This window comes from Artemia sp. Qi Xiang Cuo, chromosome 2, assembly GCF_049724085.1.
Source record: "Artemia sp. Qi Xiang Cuo chromosome 2, ASM4972408v1, whole genome shotgun sequence".
Lineage (NCBI taxonomy): Eukaryota > Metazoa > Arthropoda > Branchiopoda > Anostraca > Artemiidae > Artemia > Artemia sp. Qi Xiang Cuo.
Genome location: NC_142795.1, coordinates 34,006,232 through 34,027,465, shown reverse-complemented (window position 1 = coordinate 34,027,465; position 21,234 = coordinate 34,006,232). Strand labels below are relative to the sequence as shown.

At 35.4% G+C, this 21,234-nt stretch overlaps 1 protein-coding gene across 1 annotated transcript in view; it reads left to right on the top strand.

Moving 5' to 3' along the window:
- LOC148955166 (protein O-mannosyl-transferase tmtc2-like) overlaps positions 1-21,234 on the top strand; it is a 191,029-nt gene that overhangs the window by 144,641 nt on the left and 25,154 nt on the right. The gene's annotated exons all lie outside the window — the stretch shown is intronic.

Here is a 21,234-nt window from a genome sequence, read left to right as displayed (position 1 = left end):
ACCCCCCACCCCCTCAGTGTTACGGTTAAAAAACTGTATACAATAGTCGTCGCCGCCACTGTATCAGGTTAGGTTAGGTTATGTTTGAGCATTTAAGTTAATTTTTCTGGTGAGATTATGTTCGAGCACTGCTGTTAATTTATCTGGTTAGGTTAGGTTAGAGAATTTAAGTTAATTTATCAGGTTAGGTTAGGTTTGAGAATTTAGGTTAATTTATCAGATTAGGTTATTTTTGCGTTAGGTTAATTTAATTTATCCAGACCAAGTTGGTTGCGATAGTCTACACATTCAACCAGGTCTGAAATTTGATAGTGGCCGTGGGAGAGTACATTTACACCATTCTCGAGCACAAAGACTCTGTCGGATATACACGACATGGCATTCTATTCAACTCTAACAGTATAATTTTCATACTGCAGAGAGCGAATTGCAAGCACTTGTGCTCTCGGCACTAGACTACTCTCTACACAGTTTCTGTAGACACTCATGTAGAAATTTTTTCACAAAATGTGTAGGCACCCCTTTACACGCCTGTTTCACAGCTTTGTTGTGAGTTTCTACGCAATAAACTTTAGGACCCAGGAACAACCCATTGGATATTAAATTGCTCCCCGTCTCTGATTTTAACATGAGTAACTGATTGGGGGCCTGATGTTTAACCAGCTCGGGGTAGAGGGATGCATTCCAGTTAGTGAAATCCATCCGCGAGCTGATATGTTCCCCACGTTCTAAATCATTTAATAAATCCCCGGTTTTTACTTTTAACAGCAGAGAATCTGTATCCCCATAATAAAATTGAGCCTACCCCTCCCTTGGCCATTGTACCTTGCACACATTGTAAAAGGACAACATGAGCTTTTTGGAAATTTCAAGTACTGAACTATCTCCTGCTATATTCTTGTTCAGTACCACATTTCTTTTCTTTCTCTGTAGAAGAACCATGCTTGCCTATATGCTCGTGAACGATGTAAAATTGGGGTCTGCAATAATTCGTGCACATTCTTGGGGGTCAGTCACGACATCAAAATAGGATCTGTTCCGTATGCTTTCACACATTTTGCCAAACGCAGAATTTAAAATGAGCTTGTACATTTCCTTTTCCACTTTACTTTTTGCCCAAGAGCATTTATCGACACAGGTATCGATAAACGTCTTCAAATAAGGTTTTGACTGAATTGCAGGACCCTATGTATTTTTGTGATCTTGAAACCATTGTTCATCATTCAGCGCAAAAGCACATGGTGATCAACGATATTCTCTTTAGGGTCTAGAAATGCAACCAGTTACCGCTTGGAGGGGGTCCAGTGCATCCCCATATCATCAGCCAATGATCGATTGTAATGGCTGAGTGATTGCTTTGTAACTGGTCGATTGATACAGGGGAATATAAAATCTGTGACAGAATCATGAAGCAGCTATGGAATATGACCGTTAATTTCAAAGAACCGTCCTTGTGGCCCATTGTCCTCGACGGTGTGAATGTCGGGGATCTCACAAGGATTTTCAAGCCATTTATATTTTCCACACGGCAAAGAGTTGTGAAACATTGCCGAGGGGTATAACGAGTTCATGTCAGGGACAACTGCATTTGACTTTACACCAGTGTCTTGCCTGCTTGGATCTGTTGTCAAAACGCGATCTTCATGAAAAACATACCCACCCCTCATTGACCTTTCTACAAAAAGGTGTTGATCTACATAAGTGATCAACCCTATTTCTTCACTACTAATTTTTAATGTCAAGTGCATCACCAAATGTGGTGTGGAAAAATAATAACCTATATCTAACCCAAACTCTGAATAGATTTGGTCTTTGTTTTTACAGACAATATCTAACAGAGTTAAAACGTCACTGGTCAAGTACGATCTACAATAATACAACCCATTTTTGCAATAACGAATTTCCTACGCCTCTCTGGCAAGTTCGTGGTCTTTAAAAATTCGTTCACTGTTGGTTAGTAAATTAAAGAAAGCTTCCATTAGAGATTATTTTACTTCGTTTAAACAAGCATCAAAGCAGTAATAGTTTCATGCATATACAAACTTACAGGTCAATCGGTAATACATTTCACTGTCTAGAAAGTGCTGTTTAAGCAGAGCAAAACTATCAAAATTGTCGCTTTTCTGCACTTGAATCAATTGACTCAATGCCTTGGGGAAAAAACTAAATGAAAAAAAAAAACTTGATTTTATTCCAACACGTATGCCCGTTATTCACTACCTGCCATTTCAACTCGAGAAGCACCAATTTCTTGGCTGATTTGGGGATAATATTATAGGTAAATAAATTGTTTACCCATGGACTATCTACAACCCCTCCCTCCCTCTGCATACGTACCAAAGCCGGTAAAATAAATTTTAAATCATAATTTGCGTTGTGAATGAAAACCGGTATAAAAAACTGCTGGCTTACATTCATATTGTACGATTTATGTGCTACCCCTCTAGAATTACTATCCCCTGATGATATTTCCTGCCACAAGTGATTATGATCTCTGAATTTCCCCTTCCCCCCTCTTTCCCCCCTAGTCCCTTTCCCCTTAGCCCCCTCTTAAAACTCCCCCTCACAAACCCAGCATATTTTTTGATTTTTAATCGCGCGACGATCCTCTCCAGACAACAACATTGGGTAATGGGTATTTCTCAAACGGGAAATAGCTCCATTTGCACAAATTAAAGGATGTAATTCATGTCTTGAAGAGATTTATGACTCTCATCCTAGAGGATATATATGCTCCAGTTGTAACTATGATAAATGTGATCAGTGGGAGAATACTCATCCTGGTATGATTGGAAAGAACCCTAAACGAGATTTTAGTTTATTTCTACGACATTGGTATCGTCGTGGATTTAAATCATTTTGGGAGGAAGAATCTGGTCTTCGATTCAACTGTTGGAGTAACAAGACAATTTGGTTTCTACGTCATCGTTGTGACGACACTGCCTATTATGACTATAAACCTAGGGATTTTTTTTGGCAGTTACCGAATGTGATTCACCATTTGAAAATACTTTATGTGATATTGCTTCAAATAGACAGATTGAAACACGTGAATTTCATAATATGAATGCAAATAGTATCATTGACTATGCAAAGAGATATGACAAGTGTGAAGTTACATTATACTGTAGAAAATTTGACCCTGACTTTGCAGCCAATCAAGATCAATATTCAGTGATTTCAAATGATCTACCAGCATTAGTGGTTCACGATAGTTGCCTATACACCGAAGAAGAAGAAGAAATCTAAAGTGAAAAATAAAGACATTAATATATACATTTTTCATTCATTAATGAACAAATTCATATACATTTTTAAGCACTTTATTCGTAGTGCACTGAAATCAATATTATACAGGTCAGATAGGATATTATCCACCGTAAAATCGTTCAGACGTGGATTGTCTACAAAAATGTTGAAAAACTGCTTGTAAGTATAGCCGCGACATCAGAACACAAAATATAGTAGCGCTTGGAAGCCACAGCTTTTAGTCGTCAAATCCTGCACTCTCTTCCGATTTTGAATAATAGTTTTTCCACTGCTCTCAATATAGTTGCTGAGGTGTCGAGTGTAGAATGTATAGGATAGGCCAAGATAATCAAAAATTCTATATTCTTTGCTGTTTGAAAGATGCACAACCAATGACCTGTTGGCACAGTTGACGGACTGCTATTAACAATGTTTAGGGTATTGTTGGCACTTTGAGTTTTTCCAAGAAAGTATGAGGGCAGACAATAGGATCTGTATTTGGAAATGTAGGGTTCCATATTAAATAAATTGATTATTTCCTTGTATGACTTGGGTGTCATCAGCACGAATTGCATATAGCTTGAATAATTTGAGAGATTGTTGCTTGTGCTCACCAGTGTGCCATTTATGTAGAAACTGATTTGACGAAATAAATTATGAAATATACAATTTTCATTGGATATTTCATCGGCAAGAATTGGCGATGTATTATCGGATTTCTGGACTTTCAATCTTAAATCTATATATGTCGAAGACATGTCCATAAAGTAGTCTTCATTGGAATAAATTTGAATGTGGATATTATCGGAGAGGGGTTGTTGTGGATAAAATTTTTCATAGTATCCGTGGTTTACACTCACATCGACATTTTCTGCATTGAATAGATTCAATGAGGAGGTGATTGAAGATTGGGAATCCTTATGCGGTAGATATGACATCTTAGGAAAAGAAATCTAGTTTCGATCTAACAATTCTCTTCCTGGGGCTTCTTCTTTTGTTTACAGTGCGTGTCGGCTTTTTCCTTCTTTTCTTTGACAGGAGAGATGTCTTTCGTTTCTGACCTGAGTAGAGACTGATGAGTGATGCACTGTTTCTCGACCTTTTTAAACCTTTTCCATCTTGTTTTAATCTTCGCCAAGGGTTCGTGCACTGGACCTAAGATTTTCCGAAGCACTTTTTTTAAAATCCTTGCCAGAGCCCCAATCGTATAGTGTAGAGGATGCAAAATCTGTCACAGCCGGTACAATATAATATCTAGCCAGAGGTAGTGCAGAGCAAAAAAGCTTAGCAAACCAACTGCCAAGACCATAGCCAGACATCCACGAGTGACCTTTTTAATAGTCCATTCTATTGCCCAATTGTCTTGGGCAAATAGTATTAACATAGCAGTCAATATCAGGACAAATGAATACCACTTTTCTATTAGACATCTTGTTGTTGTTGAACGATGGGTCAAAAATGGCATGTAATCACAACCAAACCTTTTGTTATTGCTAGGGGATCACCTAATTCAGTTCTTAGTGTTAACTGACAGAGTTCCAAATAGGAAATGTTTACGGGGATATACTGAAGATGCTTTATATTGTAGTGGCGACATACACGTATATGTAGTGGCGTATTCCAACACGTATGCCCGTTATTCACTACCTGCCATTTCAACTCGAGAAGCACCAACTTCTCGGCTGATTTGGGGATAATATTATAGGTAAATGAATTGTTTACCCATGGACTATCTACAACCCCTCTCTCCCTGTGCATACGTGCCAAAGGCGGTAAAATGAATTTTAAATCATAATTTGCGTTGTGAATGAAAACCGGTATAAAAAACTGCTGGCTTACATTCATATTGTACGATTTATGTGCTACCCCTCTAGAATTACTAACCCCTGATGATATTTCCTGCCACAAATGATTATGATCTCTGAATTTCCCCGTCTCCTATCTTTTCCCCCTAGTCTCGTTCCCCTTAGCCCCTTCTTCAAACTCGCTCTTACAAATCCAAAATAATTTTGGATTTTTTATCGCGCGACGATCCTCTGCAGACAACAACATCGGGTAATGGGTATTTCTCAAACGGGAAATAGCTCCATTTGCACAAATTAAAGGATGTAATTCATGTCTTGAAGAGATTTGTGACTCTCACCCTAGAGGATATTTATGCTCCAATAGCTCCATTTGCAGTGAAAATTAGTGTAGTCAGTGCCTTGATCATGCACTCGTTCTCATCCAAAGTCTCAACTTTTTCTAACAACTGCATAATATTAGAGTTGTCTCTTTGTGCGTGGGCGTAAGAGACTACAATGGCTCTAAGTTCTTTGATTCAACTCCTAAATCGAGCATCGTTCATATCCACTTACTTTGCTTCACAATCCAAAGAGATTTTATTGCTTTGGAGGAGGGTATTTTGGAAATTTTTAAAACGTAAAATGGCCCTATCACCTGAAACCGTTTCCACTGACTGATAGCCATGCCGCCTACAATGCTTCATATGATCTTGTAGTTTTAAATCACTAAGAAATCGAGACAGGCATGTTGGACAGTAGAAACGTCTCCCAATTTTCTTACCCTCCCCCAAAAGTCTACTGATGTCTGTAATATGATTGAAATGGCCAATTGCATTGGGTTCACTAGGTGGTGTGTACAACAACCAAACCCAGTGCTTCACCAATTCAATTGACGGGCCCCTTACTGGGAACAACACCCCCTTTTTATTAGAACGAGCCCCATCCTCAAATTCAGTTTCACACTGAACCAGAGTAACGCCGATATTTAAATGGGAATTGACCCTTTCAAAAATATCAATGGATCTTAGCGTTGCTGGGTATTTGTCCTCGAAACAAGTGAAATCTACAGGTGAAAAATCGGACCCCACCTTCCCATGTACAGCCCAGTATTCTAAATTTGTCTTTGTAGCGTCATTTCGTAGTGGTTCGAAAGCTGATATGAGGAAAGCGTACATGAATCATTTTTGACCCGTTTTAAAACAGATTCGCTGAACGCCTTGACAACCCTCTAAATCTGGATTATATTTTAAAACAATTGCCCCTTCCCCATGTCCCCTTTTAAAATATAATTCTTTTTTAATTTACAAATATTTACGCTTAAATTTTCAATAAAAAGAACCACTGATCCACTACCATTCTCGTTATAATTTTCAAGATGCGTAATAATGTGGTTTATCTAGTGCATAAAAACTGTTTCGTAATTTTCCAAATGCGGATAGACCATTAGTATCTCAGTATGTACATAATGGCCATAAGCTTTACTTTTACCCTCATTTAAATAAAATACCTTTAAAACAATTGAAACCTTAATAGCCTCCCTACCTCCCCACAACTGAATCGGTTTTTCTAAGAGTGCACGAATTTTATCTACATATATATTGACAATTTCTATAGGGTCAAATATAAAATTCCCCCCTATAAGCGAATTAAATGGATCCCCAAAAGTCGCGATGTAGACGACTATTGTATTTAATATCGAATTTGACAGCTGGAAGTCTGGAAATGTCATAAATTGGGTATTGTCACCCTCCTCCCCCTCTTGTATATTATCCTCCCTTCCAGCCCACCTTTGTTCAATAATAGGGCTATGGGAAACCATTTCAGTTGTTTGAACTATGTTTGTGTAATCAGTGGGGGGAGGGTTCCCTGTTAATTCCGTGTAAAATCCTCTAAAATTTGCATATTGTTTGGACTTTATAAAGGCAAGTGCCCCTGCTCAACTGTTCTACTATATACATTAAAATAATTACTTAAAATTTCATCGATATTGTCAAGTATTCTATTAACGATACTATGTCATTCACTGATTGGTGAATTGTTGCGAAACTCCATAGATGTGTCTTTTTCTTCTCCAACTGAGGAAGAGGGGGGAGATGAAGAATATGGAACTAATGTAATCTATAAAAAAAATGCCTTATTTTCAAAGTGTCTAAATCACCCTGTTGTTTAAATTGCATCATCATTTCTATATTCTAAGTAGTATTTGCTTAATTTACTGTTTTATATACCTTGGTGGAGAGTTCCACCTTAATATAAGATATTTACAATCTAAAATATTACATAGTAGGTTTTGATTTTGTTCAAACAATTCCTCCAAAAAAATCCATATTAATACTCTTTATCTGCTTTGGAAAAAAACCTGATTTGAAATGGTTAGCCTTCTCCTGTCGTGATACACAATTCATTCCGATAGAAAGTTGTTTTTTAAGAAATTTGTAGAGGCGAGATTAACCTTTCGTTTATATCACAATAGAAATTTAAAAAAAACTATCATTATTCTTTAGGGCCAACAGCTGCATCAAATCCAGGCCAATGATTTAAAATCTATATCTCAAGAAAGCCAGCCATAAATATAGTATAATTAAAAGCTAACCAAACACTAAACTTCAGGGTTATATATATATAAAGGAAAGGCTACATTAGTTTTCTTGTCAAAAGGGGGTACATGTCTGTACAATGAATTCATTCCTTTGCAGTTCACGAGAAGAAACAGTTTGTTTTCACCTTACAATGAAGCTGTTAGAATCGAAATATTGCCCCTTCCCCCCTCCCCCATATAAACACTGAGTACTCAAAATGGAAAGCAAATTTTCCATATGAAACTATTTATTATGACTAACACCCATCCCCTCTTGCAATTCAAAGGATTTACTGTATCGCTAATTTGACTGGAAAAAAGAATCTTTTTCGTGAAACCACCGTAATGCATAATTTCCTAGTTTCATAGATACCGGATGACAGTTGAAAGGATGCAATAATTACCCTTATTAAAATCAGTACGGAACTGATAAAAGTTAGGTTGACGGCTTAAACGGAATCGGCATATTAATAGATAAGGGTTAGCAGAAGTCAGTTGACCCTTTAGGTAGGATATAGAAAACATGAATATATCGAAAAAGATAATTATTTCCAATGAAAAAATTAAAGTCGTTAACGGGGGGGGGGGGTTACATGGTAAAAAAAAGCAAATTTTACGCTTTTTAACGACTATAAAGATAGCATAGTGGAGTTTTTATTGGGGGGGAGAGGGGGGATTTACCTGAATTTGAAGATACAGGAGGGGGACTATGTAAAATGATTTTATTTGGAAATAACCTAAGAAAATCTACTAAAAAAAACTCACATTATTAATCATTGTAGCTAAAGATTCCTTGTCAATAATATTTTATGATCTATCCATGGTGACTTAAGACTATATGATAATTTAACCTCAACGCATGTCCGTTATATCCTAAATCTTAATGGCGAATTGTAATGTAGGGAAACCTTACGTAACTCTCCTGATTGGCTTAGAAAGAGACACGTGATCTTGTCCCGTTAGCGGATCAATAGACTCGGAAACAACAAACAAATTGACCTTGTAAAGAGACACGTGATCTTGTCCCATTAGACTCGATAAATAATCCAGCAATTGTTGTCGTGAACTTATGTTGACATCCAAGAAAACAACAAATAAATTGATATTGAAAGAGGTAACATTGACCCTGTCCCGTTAGAGTCGATAATCTAGCAAATGTTGATTTGAACTTATGTTGACATCCATCAAACAGTGAGAAAAGCCATGAAAAAAAAATCCTCAGTGACTAAAACCATAAAAACATGCATAAATTACGGAGTCGATTGGGCCTCCCTACTTAAGTTAGGAGCGACCCGGCTCAATAGTAACCAAAAATCCAACAAACAGAATTTTGATGCCAATAGATATGTCAAATAAATTAGATTTTTAAGCTGATTTCAAATATATAAGTTTCATCAAGATTAGTCTTATCCATCAAAAGTTATGTGCCTGGGAAAATCTGCCTTATTTTTGAACAAAGGGGGAAACACCCCCTAAATGTCATAGAACTTTATTGAAAATCACACCATCGGATTCAACGTATCAGAGAACCCTACTATAGAAGGGTTCAAGCTCATATCTGCAAACTGTGGAATTTTGTGTTTTTTGTAAGAAGAAAGATCACAGATGCGTGTTTTTTTTTTTTTTTTTTTTTTTTTTTTTTTTTTTTTTTCAGAGGTGATCGTATCGATCCAGTAGTCCTAGAATATCGTGAGAGGGCTCATTCAAACGGAAATTAAAAGTTCTAGTGCCCTTTTTAAGTGACCAAAAAAATTGGAGGGCAACTTGGCCCCCACCCACGCTCATTTTTTCTCGAAGTCACCCAATCAAAATTTTGAGATAGCTATTTTGTTCAGCATAGTCAAATATTTAATTAATATGTCCTTGAGGATGAATTAATCCCCCACAGTTCTCGGTGGAAGGGCTGAAAGTTATAAGCTTTTTCCATTGTCAATCAGTTTGTGGTAACGAACTGTAAGTAAGGAGCGACCCGGCTCAATGGTAACTGAAACTGTAGAAAACAAAATTTTGATACCAATAGATACATAAAAAGAATTAGATTTAAATGCTGATTTCAAATATATAAGTTTCATCAAGTTTAGTCCTACCGATCAAAAGTTACGCGCCTGAGAAAATTTGGCTGATTTTTGAAAAAAAGCGGGAAATACCCCCTAAAAATTATAGAATCTTAATGAAAATCACACCATCATATTCAGCGCATCAGAGAACCCTACTGCGGAGGTTTCAAGCTCCTATCTACAAAAATGTGGAATTTTTCATTTTTTGCCAGAAGAAAGATCATGGATGCGTGTTTCCTTGTTTATTTGTTGTTTTTTTTCCCACGGTTGATCCTATCGACCAAGTGGTCCTAGAATATCGTAGGAGGGCTCATTAGAACGGAAATTAAAAGTTCTAGCGCCCTTTTTAAGTGATCACAAAAATGGAGGGTAACTAGGCCCCCTTCCACGCTTATTTTTTTCCCAAAGTCACCCGATCAAAATTTTGAGATAGCCATTTTGTTCAGCATGGTCGAAAATATTATAACTATGTCTTTTAGGATGGCTTAATCCCCAGAAGTTCCCGGGGGAGGGCTGAAAGTTATGAACTTTACCCAATGTTAACATATAGTATTGGTTATTGGGAAGTATACAGACGTTTTCAGAGGGGATTTTTTCTGGTAGTGGGGGGTGGGGAGAAGTGGGCTGGGGGTTATGTGGAAGGATCTTACCATGAAGGAAGTTTTCATGGGAGAAGGGAAATTGCTATGAAGGGGGCGCCGGATTTCCCAGCATTATTTAAATAAAGATCAGAAATTATATATAAAAAAAACAAGTTTTTTAACTGAAAGTAAGGAGCAACATCAAAACTTAAAACGACAGAAAACATTACGTATATGATTTGGCTCATCCCTTAGTCAATACCTCGCTTTTTGAGCCAAAGTTTATTTAGTACTTTCATAAGAGCTATTTATTCTAATTAACGGCATTTGTGAATAAGGGGTCATTTTTAAAGAATTGGAACAAAATTCGAACATTAGCTCAAAGAGCAAGGTATTGACTAGGGGGCGAACCCTCTAATATACGTATTAAAAATATAAGAATATAGAGGTTCGTTACGTAAGTTACGTATATTTATTACTAATAAAAACGTTCGTAAATAAAATTAAACAGGTTTCGAGAAAGCCATTTAACCAAATAAAAGTAAAATTGATATTCAATTTTTTTTTTAATTATTCATGTAGCCTACGTTGAGCCAAAATCAAAACCTGCATTAATTCAAAAACGTTCAAAGATTAAATGAAAAAAAAACAAGTTTTTTTTAACTGAAAGTAAGGAACGACGTTAAAACTTCAAACGAAGAGATAGTAGTCTGTAGATGAAAGGGGCTGTCCCCTCCTCAACGCCTCGCTCTTTACCCTAAAGTTTTTCAATGTTTAAAAAAAATAGAGTTGTGAGAAAATCAAACTTTAGCGTAAAGAACGAGGCGTTGAGAAGGGGACAGCCCCTTTCGTATACGGAATAATTTCTGTTCGTTTTAAGTTTTAACGTCGTTCCTTACTTTCAGTTAAAAATACTTGTTTTTTTTTATATTTAATTTACACATAGTATTGGTTATTGGGAAGTATACAGGCGTTTTCAGGAGGATTTTTTTTCTAGTGGGGGGGCGGGGTTGGAGTAGGGGTTACGGGGGAAGATCTTTCCACGGAGGATATTTCCTTTGAGGACGGGATATTTCTATGACGGGGGTGCCGGAGTTCCCAGCATTATTTAAAAAACGATCAGAAATTAAATAAAAAAACAAGTTTTTTTCAACTGAAAGGTAGGAGCAACATTAAAACTTAAAACGAACAGAAATGATTACGTATATGAGGGGGTTCACCCCCTAGTCAATACCTCGCCCTTTACGCTAAAGTTTTTTAGTACTTTCAAAAGATCTATCTATTCTAATTAACCGTCGTTTGTGATTCAGGGGTCTGTGATTCGAACAAAATTCGAACTTTAGCGTAAATAGCGATGTATTTACTAGGGAGCGAACTCCCTAATTCACGTAATAAATACATACGAATATAGAAATTCAATACGTAAGTTAATTCGTAAGTTACGTCAGAACAAAATTTCGAGAAAGCCAATTAGCCAAAAATAGGAAAATTAATATGCAAATTTCATTTTAATTATTCATGTACGGTGAGCCAAAATCAAAGCTGCATTAATTCAAAAACGTTCAGAAATTAACTAAAAAAAAACAAGATTTTTTAACTGAAAGTAAGGAGCGACATTAAAAGTTAAAACGAACAGAAATTATTCCGTATATGAAAGGGGCTGTCCCCTCTTCAATACCTCGCTCTTTACGCTAAAGTTTGACTCTGTCTCACAACTTAATTTTTTTAAATAATAGAAAACTTTAGCGTAAAGAGCGAGGATTTTAGGAGGGGACAGCCCCTTTCATATACGGAATAATTTCTATTCGTTTTAAGTTTTAATGTCGCTCCTTACTTATAGCTAAAAAACGTGTTTTTTTTATAGTTAATATCTAGTGAGAATGCATGTCTAGAAGCATACCAATAACAGGCTGTAGCACTAATGGATATTTTTACTTGGGTTTTCGAGGGAAAATTATACTTATTTTAAACTGTTTTAATTTTTTCAAAACTGTTTTCAATGTGTGAAATATACAAACTTAATTGTTGTCAATATTATTATCTTTTTGTATTAATTATATTCATAAGAAGTAGCCTACAATCAAAGATTTCGTGGAAATAATCTGTAATTAAGGATTGACCTGGGTTAATAATTTCCAAAACTAAAAAAAAGCAGTATTCACGTAAAACAGCTTTTTATGGTGATTCAAGATATTTAAAGATCGTCAAGCTTAAAGATAAATATTAAAAGCTATGAGCCATAAAAAATTTGTTTTTTTCGAGACAGGTGAGAAAGCGCTCAAATAGGTAAGTGATCTACATGTAAAGATTGATCAAATCAATGGTTCTTGAAGATCAAGAGACGGGTTATTTAAACAGAAACTAAAAGCTCTAGTGTCATTTTTAATAACCGAAACGATTGTGCTACTACAAAATGGCCTTTTCTGCAAATATGGCGCATTAGTTCCAAAAGAGTTACCTAGTCCATATTTAATAAACAGTTAATATAGAAACTCCATCTAAAGCTTCATTTAACCAAGTTCATTCACTCGATGTTGGATAAAATCTTATACAATGGTGTCTATTCCCATTAGCTATTATAGAGGAGGGCTGGTGGGTTATTGTTTAAGTGAGGATGGGGCCTTATGCACAAAAAAAACATTTGCATTGCAAAATTTTCTAACTTTCCGTGGGTATTAAGGTTGGTATAGAAGAGGGTTTATGAAGGAAGGAAGAAATAGATTATCTCTATTCTCCCAAACATTATAATCTACTGACTTCTAAACATTAAAATACTTGCCGTCACACATGGTAAAGAGGTGGAGAGGCATCTTTATTGTTTTCTTGATGGTTTTTTTCCAGTAGGGGGAGGGGACAAGTATAACGAGGAGCTTCTTCTATCGCCATTTAATGGAAATATTGGCTCTGATGTTTATTTGTGGTATTGCTAAGGCAAATTTTCTCACTACCAACCTTAGACGCTGCCAATCATTTACAAGCATAAATATATACAATATAGAATGTACGAGAGAGGGGGCTTATGAGGGTGGTAGCCTCGTCATATCTTGGATAGGCCTTGGGCATGATTATAAAAACGTTCCTAAATTAAATAAAAAGGCAAGTTGTTTTTCAAATGAAAGTAATGAACGACGTTAAAACTTAAAGCAAACAGAATTTTTTCCATATGCAAGGGAGGCTGCTCCTTTCTGAACCGGTCACTCTTCACGCTATAATTTTATATTGATCTAAAATTACTTTTATTCAAATCAACAGCTCATGTGTTTAAGAAGTCGTTCTTAAGGGTTCAGGACAAAAAGTTGAACCCGAGCATAAAGAGCGAATACTTGAGTAGGGGCTAGCCCCACATATAAGGGTTATTTTCTGTTGTTTGTTTGCAGTTTCAATGTCACTCCTCTGTTTCATTTGAAACAAGAATGTTTTTATTTAATCAGAGGAAACGCTGTAGCGTTGCCTATAGTAAAGGCCATACGGCTCCAATGTTTTATTATTAGTTTTTTTTCCCCAGAGGCACTTCATACGGAAGGGATCGTCACAGAAGTTTCAAAGGTGGCTTATTCGATTGGAAATCGAGAGTTCTAGTGCCCTTTTTAATAGTCGAAAATGATTAGAGGGTAACTAGCCCCCCCCCACGCCCGTCATTCCCCCAAACACAACCAATCAAAATTTTGAGATAACCATTTTGTTCAGCGTAGTTGATTTTCACATAGAAAATATATTTTTGAGAAGGACACTCCCCCAAAACCCTCAGGGCAAGGGTTTTAAGTTATGCCCTGGGGGCATATAAGGTTTTAATAGAAGGCGTTGTCGTAGAAACTTCAAAACAGGCTTATTCGATGGGAAATTCAAAGGGCTAGTGCCCTTTTTAATATTCGAAAGTGACTGGAGGGCAATTAGCCACCCCGCACGCCCATCATTTCCCCAAACACATCCAATCAAAATTTTGAGATAACCATTTTGTTCAGCGTAGTTGATTTTAAGATAGAAAATTGTTTTTGAGGAGGACAATCCCCCAAAACCCTCGGGGCAAGGGTTTTAAGTTATACCCTGAGGGCATATAAGGTTTTTATAGAAGGCGTTGTCGTAGAAACTTCAAAAAAGTCTCATTCGATTGGAAATTCAAAGGGCTAGTGCCCTCTTTAATAGTCGAAAGTGATTTGAGGGCAAATAACCCCCCTCTCACTCCCACCTTTTCCCCAATCACATCCAATCAAAATTTTGAGACAGCCATTTCCTTAAACGTAGTTTTAAGTTCTGGAAATTAAGTCTTTGAGGATGACAACTCCCCAACAGCCCTCAGGGCAAGGGTTTTAATTTAAGGATTCTCCGAATCCTTCATATTTTTTCTTATGGAAGGGATGCTCGTATAAACTTTAGAGAAGGCTCATTAGATTGGAAATTGAAAGTTCTTGTTCACTTTTTAAGAGTCAAAAGAGTTTGGAGGGCAACTAGCCCCCCCCCCTAAAGTAGCATAAAATAATTTAATTTACTTAATTAACGCAAGCTTGCGTTAATTAAACTTACTCCTAACGCAAGTTTATCGCATCAACCTATTTTGCGCCCCCCCCCCTAAAAAATCCTGGATCCTCCCCTGGTGTAAGGGCACTATAACTTTTTATTTGTAATTCAGTGAACCCCGTTCCAAAGTTTAAGCGACAACCTCTTCCACATAAAGTGCCCCTGGAAAAATAAATAAGTATTAATTCATTGAACCCTTATGGCTCTTTACTTAGGTAACGCTATAGCATTGCTTCTCACCTAAAAAGTTGAGTAGAGATTTCAGCTTCCATTTTTATGAATATCCGAAATTATCTGAGGGGAATATGTTTTGATGAGCATATTCCACGGCTGGGAAATTTCTGCTGGGTGGAATCTACCGTGGGGGAATTATCAGCAGAAAAAATAAATGTTCTTGAAGGGGGGTGGAATTTCCCAGAGGGTGTTTTCCAAATGTGAATTATTCAGGGAGGGGACGACCAAACCCATTCGATAGTATTCTAAATTTTACATCTGAAAGTAACAGGAATAAAGAATCAACGGAAATGTCAGAGATAGCACTTCAGCTTCCTTTAGAAGATTATTTTCGTGTCTTTTGAAAAAAGGATATTTTCAAAAGACAGATTATTTTCATTTGTATTACTTTCTCTGTGGCTGCTCAATTATGCATGTGAGGGGGGAGACTTCCCCCCACCACTGTTTACGCTAAGGTTTTAGTTTTTATCTCAAGGCTTAAAAATTAACGTAATGCGATAAAAGTATAACTCAAAATAACATATATAGAATAATGTATGCACATAACGCGGAACAATTAATCAAAATTGCATATTATGAGTTGAGGCTCACCCAAATCATGGGCCAGGGGGCTCACCATTCCACAATCTATGAAAGTAATCCTGCAATAACTAAAAATATAAAGTATTTTTGAGTATTTTAACGTCTTCCACAACTCAAACAGTCCAACATTCTACGGCCCAAAGAGTCTCTCTAATCTCCAAAATCGGGAACGGAGGAGATAAGTGAAGTTCCGCCCCGTATTGGATGATTCTCCAGCCTCCCCCTCTCCCTCTCCTACTGTCAACGCTAAAGTTTTCTTCTTTATGCCAACTACGCTGCCCCCACTCCAAAGACTTTAATAAGGTAAAGTTTTATATGGGAAAAACAAATAGTAAATATATTATAAAATACTTAAAATTACAGCTATACTTAAAATAAGGTTAAAATACATACTTTGCGATAAATGCTAAATTATTGTGGCACAAAAAATCCGAAAAAGGGTCTAATCAAAACGATCCTGTTCTTTCTGCATCAACAAATGGAATAACCTAGCTACTGTTTTTAGAAGCTATTATTTCGATCCATTCATTGTTGCGTGAAAAAATCAGGTTTGATTTTTCAGAGGCATGTAATTAAACTGTCTATAGCAAAGGCCGTAAGGCTTCAATGTTTTATTGTTATTAATTAAAAAAAACCTTACACAAAAATAAGTTTTCTAAGAAGAGTAAAGAGCCATATTGAACTCAGGACCAGCAGAAATTAATTTCTATTATAGCTAAAACCCCGAACGAACAGAAATTAAAATTAACTATCTTACAAACATAAAGATAACCGATGCAAACATAAATAAATGAATAAACCTTATATAACTTCAATATTTTTTTTTATTTTCCCCCCAGAGCTACTTTATATGCAAGGGTTAAAAACACCATTTTGTTAGAAATAGTTGAAAGGTTAAGTAACAAAACTATGGCGTCGACCAAATGCCCCAGGGACCGGGGGCAGGAAGGGATTCTCGTATATACTTCAGAGAGGGCTCATTTGATTGGAAATTGGAAGTTCTAGTCCAGCTCTTAAGAGTCAAAATTTATCAAAGGGAAAATAACCCCCCCCCCCACGCCCTTTTCCCCACTCCTTCCTTTGATATAATTCCGTTTATACCTGTAGGCCCAATGAGAGTTAGAATGTTTCGGTACTAACACCCACCTATTAGGCATCTGCTCTCCTCCCTAACAAGGAAACAAACAGAGAGTGTAAGGCAGTGACGGATCCAGGGGAGGGGGGGGTGCCTCCCCCTCTAACGTAGTCTAAAGTAATGTTGTTTACTTAATTAACGCAAGATGGCGTTAATTAAACTTGCTATATTTTCAATCTATTCATTGTTGTCAATCGCTGTCCACAATTTATGCAAGCTGTCTATTGTTCATATATAAGGTTTTTATCAAAGAGGTAATCGTATAGACTTTAAAAAAAGCCTCATTCGATTTCAAATGAAAGTTCTAGATCCGTTTTGTATATCAAGAAAAATTGGACAGTAAGCAACCACCCTCATGCCATACAAACTTGAAACTTTTTGTTATAAAAAACGAACAAAAATTAATTAAAAAAAACTTTCCGAGAAATAAGTTTTTAAAAGAAAAGTAATGGCCATTTTAAACTTAACCTCAGCATATACAAATACCTGTTAAAATTCAAACACAACACGACCAGAAATTACTATTAAAGAATAAATGAAATCCAAAACGAACAGAAATTAAATAAACAATCATAGCAAAAAACATACAACAAGTAATAATATAAATGAATAAATAGATCTTAAAGAGAGTAATGCTTCGATTGAATATGAAAATCAAGCTTAAAACGAAAAAAAATAGTTTGCTATTAAAGTATAAATGAAACTCAAAACGAACAGAAATTAAATTAACAATCAATGCGAACAAACATACAATATATATTAATGAAAATGAATAAATAAATCTTAAAACAAGTGAAACCTAAATTGAATATGCAAATCAAGTTTGAATCGAATAGAAATAACCACAAATAAGAATGTGGGTATTGCCTCACTACAGAAGCCTAAAACCTACTGCGTCATTGGCGCTTTACTGGAAACGAATTATATTACAAATGTTTTCTTTTGTACTTAATATTGAACATAAATATTAAAATTAAAGTAAAATTTTGAACTGATGAGATATCAGTAATTAATATCATTATACATAATTTATTTTAGTTTAAATTATTAGTTTAAATAATTCAGTTTAATTTATTACTTCTTTCCAAGATTGGTCAAGACAAATATAGTTTCACTACAAACAAAATTTGGATACTGTCCCCTTCTTTAACTGTAAAAACCTAAAGCCTTATGCGTCATTGGCACTTCACTGAAAACGAATTACTGGTATATTACAATTTTTTTCTTTTCCAGTTCTTACAGCATTGAAAATGAAAATAACATTACAGTGAAAAAAAAATCTTGAACTGATGGATCTTTCAACAATTAATATCATTATATATTTAATATTCAATTTGATTTTGTTTATACTTTCCAAGACTGTTCAAGACTCATATAGTTTTCAGTAAGGCGTCAATGACGCAGGAGGTCTTAGGCTTCTGCAGTGAGGCGATACCCAAACTCTTGTTTGTAGTTATTTTTATTCGATTCAAACTTGATTTGCATATTCAATTTAAGTTTCACTTGTTTTAAGATTTATTTATTCATTTACATTAATATATATTGTATTTTTGTTCGCATTGATTGTTATTTAATTTCTGTTCGTTTTAAGTTTCATTTATACTTTAGTAGCAAACTATTTTTTTTCGTTTTAATCTTGATGTTCAAATTCAATCTAAGCATTACTCGCTTTAAGATCTATTTATTCATTTATATTGTTACTTGTTGTATGTGTTTTGCTATGATTGTTTATTTAATTTCTGTTCGTTTTGGGTTTCATTTATTCTTTAATTGTAATTTCTGGTCGTTTTGAGTTTGAATTTTAAAAGGTGTTTGCATCTCCCGAGTTTAAGTTTAAAATGGCCTTTACTTTTCTTTGAAAAACTTATTTTTCGGAATTTTTTTTTAATTAATGTAATAAGAAACGTTCATCTGTCAAAACAGCAAAACAAAATATTGAGCCACACAGCGCTTCGTATGATGGCTTTAATGGCAGATCCCTTTTCGCAAAATTCAAGGAAAGAGAATAGTAACCTCTTTCTTCAATAGTCTAATGCCCTTTTAGAATGAGTAAATAAAAAAAAAACAAGTTTATTTACCTGAAAGTAAGGAGTGACATTAAAACTTAAAACTAACAGAAATTATTCCGTATATGAAAGGGCCTGTCCCCTCCTCAACGCATCACTCTTTACACTAAAGTTTGAATCTTTGTCATAACTCCTGTTTTTAAAACAATATGATCTTTAGCGTAAAGACCGAGGTGTTGAGGAGGGGATAGCCCCTTTCATATACGGAATAATTTCTTTTCGTTTTTAGTTTTAATGTCGTTCCTTACTTTCAGTTAAAAAAAACTTGTTTTCTGTTATTTAATTTCTGAACGCTTTTTTAACTAATGCAGGTTCAAATTTGGCTCACCGTACATGAAAAATTAAAACCAAATTTTCACATTAATTTTCGGCAAATTTACTATGTATAGGAAAGGCTGTCCCCTCCTCAATGCCTTGCTCTTTACGCCAAGACTGTTAGCGCTTAAAAAAAGCTTCCAATTCTAATTAAACAACCCATATGTTTCAGTATACGCTCTAAAAAAATCGGGACGAGTCAAACTTTAGCTTAAAGTGCAAGGTAATGTGGAGGGGGATACCCTTCATATATGGAACAATTTCTATACGTTTTTCAAGTAATACCGGTAAATCTGGCTAACCCTCTATGAATTATAACACCCCTCCTCATGGAAAACTTCTTCGTGTAAATTTCATCAAGCGTAAATTGCATCCCCCCGTCGTCAAATTCTCTCCAGACAGTTCCATCCTTGCTGAGGATCCTCCCTCCCTGTAAAATGGTTTGTGGACGATTCCTTAGCATTCTTTCTTTTGAATAAGATTTTAATCTCAAATCGGTTTCTCGATCACTCCAGAAATTCATCCTTCCGTGGAAATTATTTTCCGGAAATAAAACACGCGGAAAAAAGCCCCCGAATAATTCTCCCTAAACATCTCCACATGAAAAATTTGGCAAAGAGAACGTAAGACAATAAAAAGAATGTCTTATAATAATTCTGTCAAATCTCCTCGTTGTAACATTTCCCCTGGAATTTTCACCCCCAGAAATCCCCCTCCCCCAAGTAAGATTCCATTTATAGAAATCCATCCCAAGTACAACCCCTCCCCCTCTCCTAAAAAATACCTGTATACTTCCCAATAACAGATACTATACGCAAACAATGGCCGAATTTCATAACTTACAGGCCACTCCCCACGGACTGTGGGGGTCTGTGGTTTTTAAGACTTAATTATTTGATCTTTAAATTATACTATATAAAATGGCTATCTCAAAATTTTGATCAGATAGTTTTAGGGAACAAAATGGTTGTTGGAGGGGGCCCAATTGCCCTCCAATCTTTTTGGTCTCTTAAAAAGGATAGAACTTTTAATTTCCGTCAAAAATTTTACGTTTTTGCTGATAGGAGCTTGAAACTTCTAAAGTGGGGTTCTCTGGTTAGCTGATTCTGATGGTGTGAAATTCATTAATAATCCTCTAATTATAGGGCGTGTTTCCGTCCTATTTCAAAATTCGGGCAAATTTTCTCAGGCTCGTAAATTTTGATAGGTAACACTAAACTTAATGAATCTTATATATTTAGAATCAGCTTAATAACCTAATTCTTTATATATATATATATATATATATATATATATATATATATATATATATATATATATATATATATATATATATATATATATATATATATATATATATATATATATATATATATATATATATATATATATATATATATATATATATTGATGCTAAAAATCTGTTTCTTTTCGGTTACTATTGAACCGAGTCGCTCCTTACTTACAGTTCGTTACCACAAACTGTTTGAACATCGCACGCTTAGTCAAATTACAATCAAAGTCATTGCAATAGCACTGACTCAGTAAAGAGCGAAGTACGTTTCATGAAATAGGATAAATAAAAAAAACAAGTTTTTTTTAACTGAAAGTAAGAAGTGACATTAAAACTTAAAACGAACAGACATTCTGTATATGAAAAGGGCTGTCCCCTCATCAAGGCCTCGCTCTTTACGCTAAAGTTTTTATTGTTTTAGAAAACAGATTTGTGAAAAAGAATGAAACTTTAGCGTAAAGAGCAAGGCGCTGAGGAGGGTACAGCCCCTTTCATATACGGAAGAATTTCTGTTCGTTTTTAAGTTTTAATGTCGCTCCTTACTTTCAGTTAAAAAAAACTTTTTTTTATTTAATTTTTGAACTTTTTTGAATAAATGCAGGTTTTGATTTTAGCTCATATTAAATGAAAAATTAAAACGAAATTTGCACATTAATTTTACTTTTTTTTGGTTAAATGGCTTTCTCGAAAGTTGTTTCATTTTATTTACGATTTACGAATTAACATACGTTAACGAACTTCTTTATTCGTATATTTTTATTAAGTATATTAGGGGGTTCGCCACCTAGTCAATACCTCGCTCTTTACGCTAAAGTTCGAATTTTGTTCCATGACTCCAGTAGTA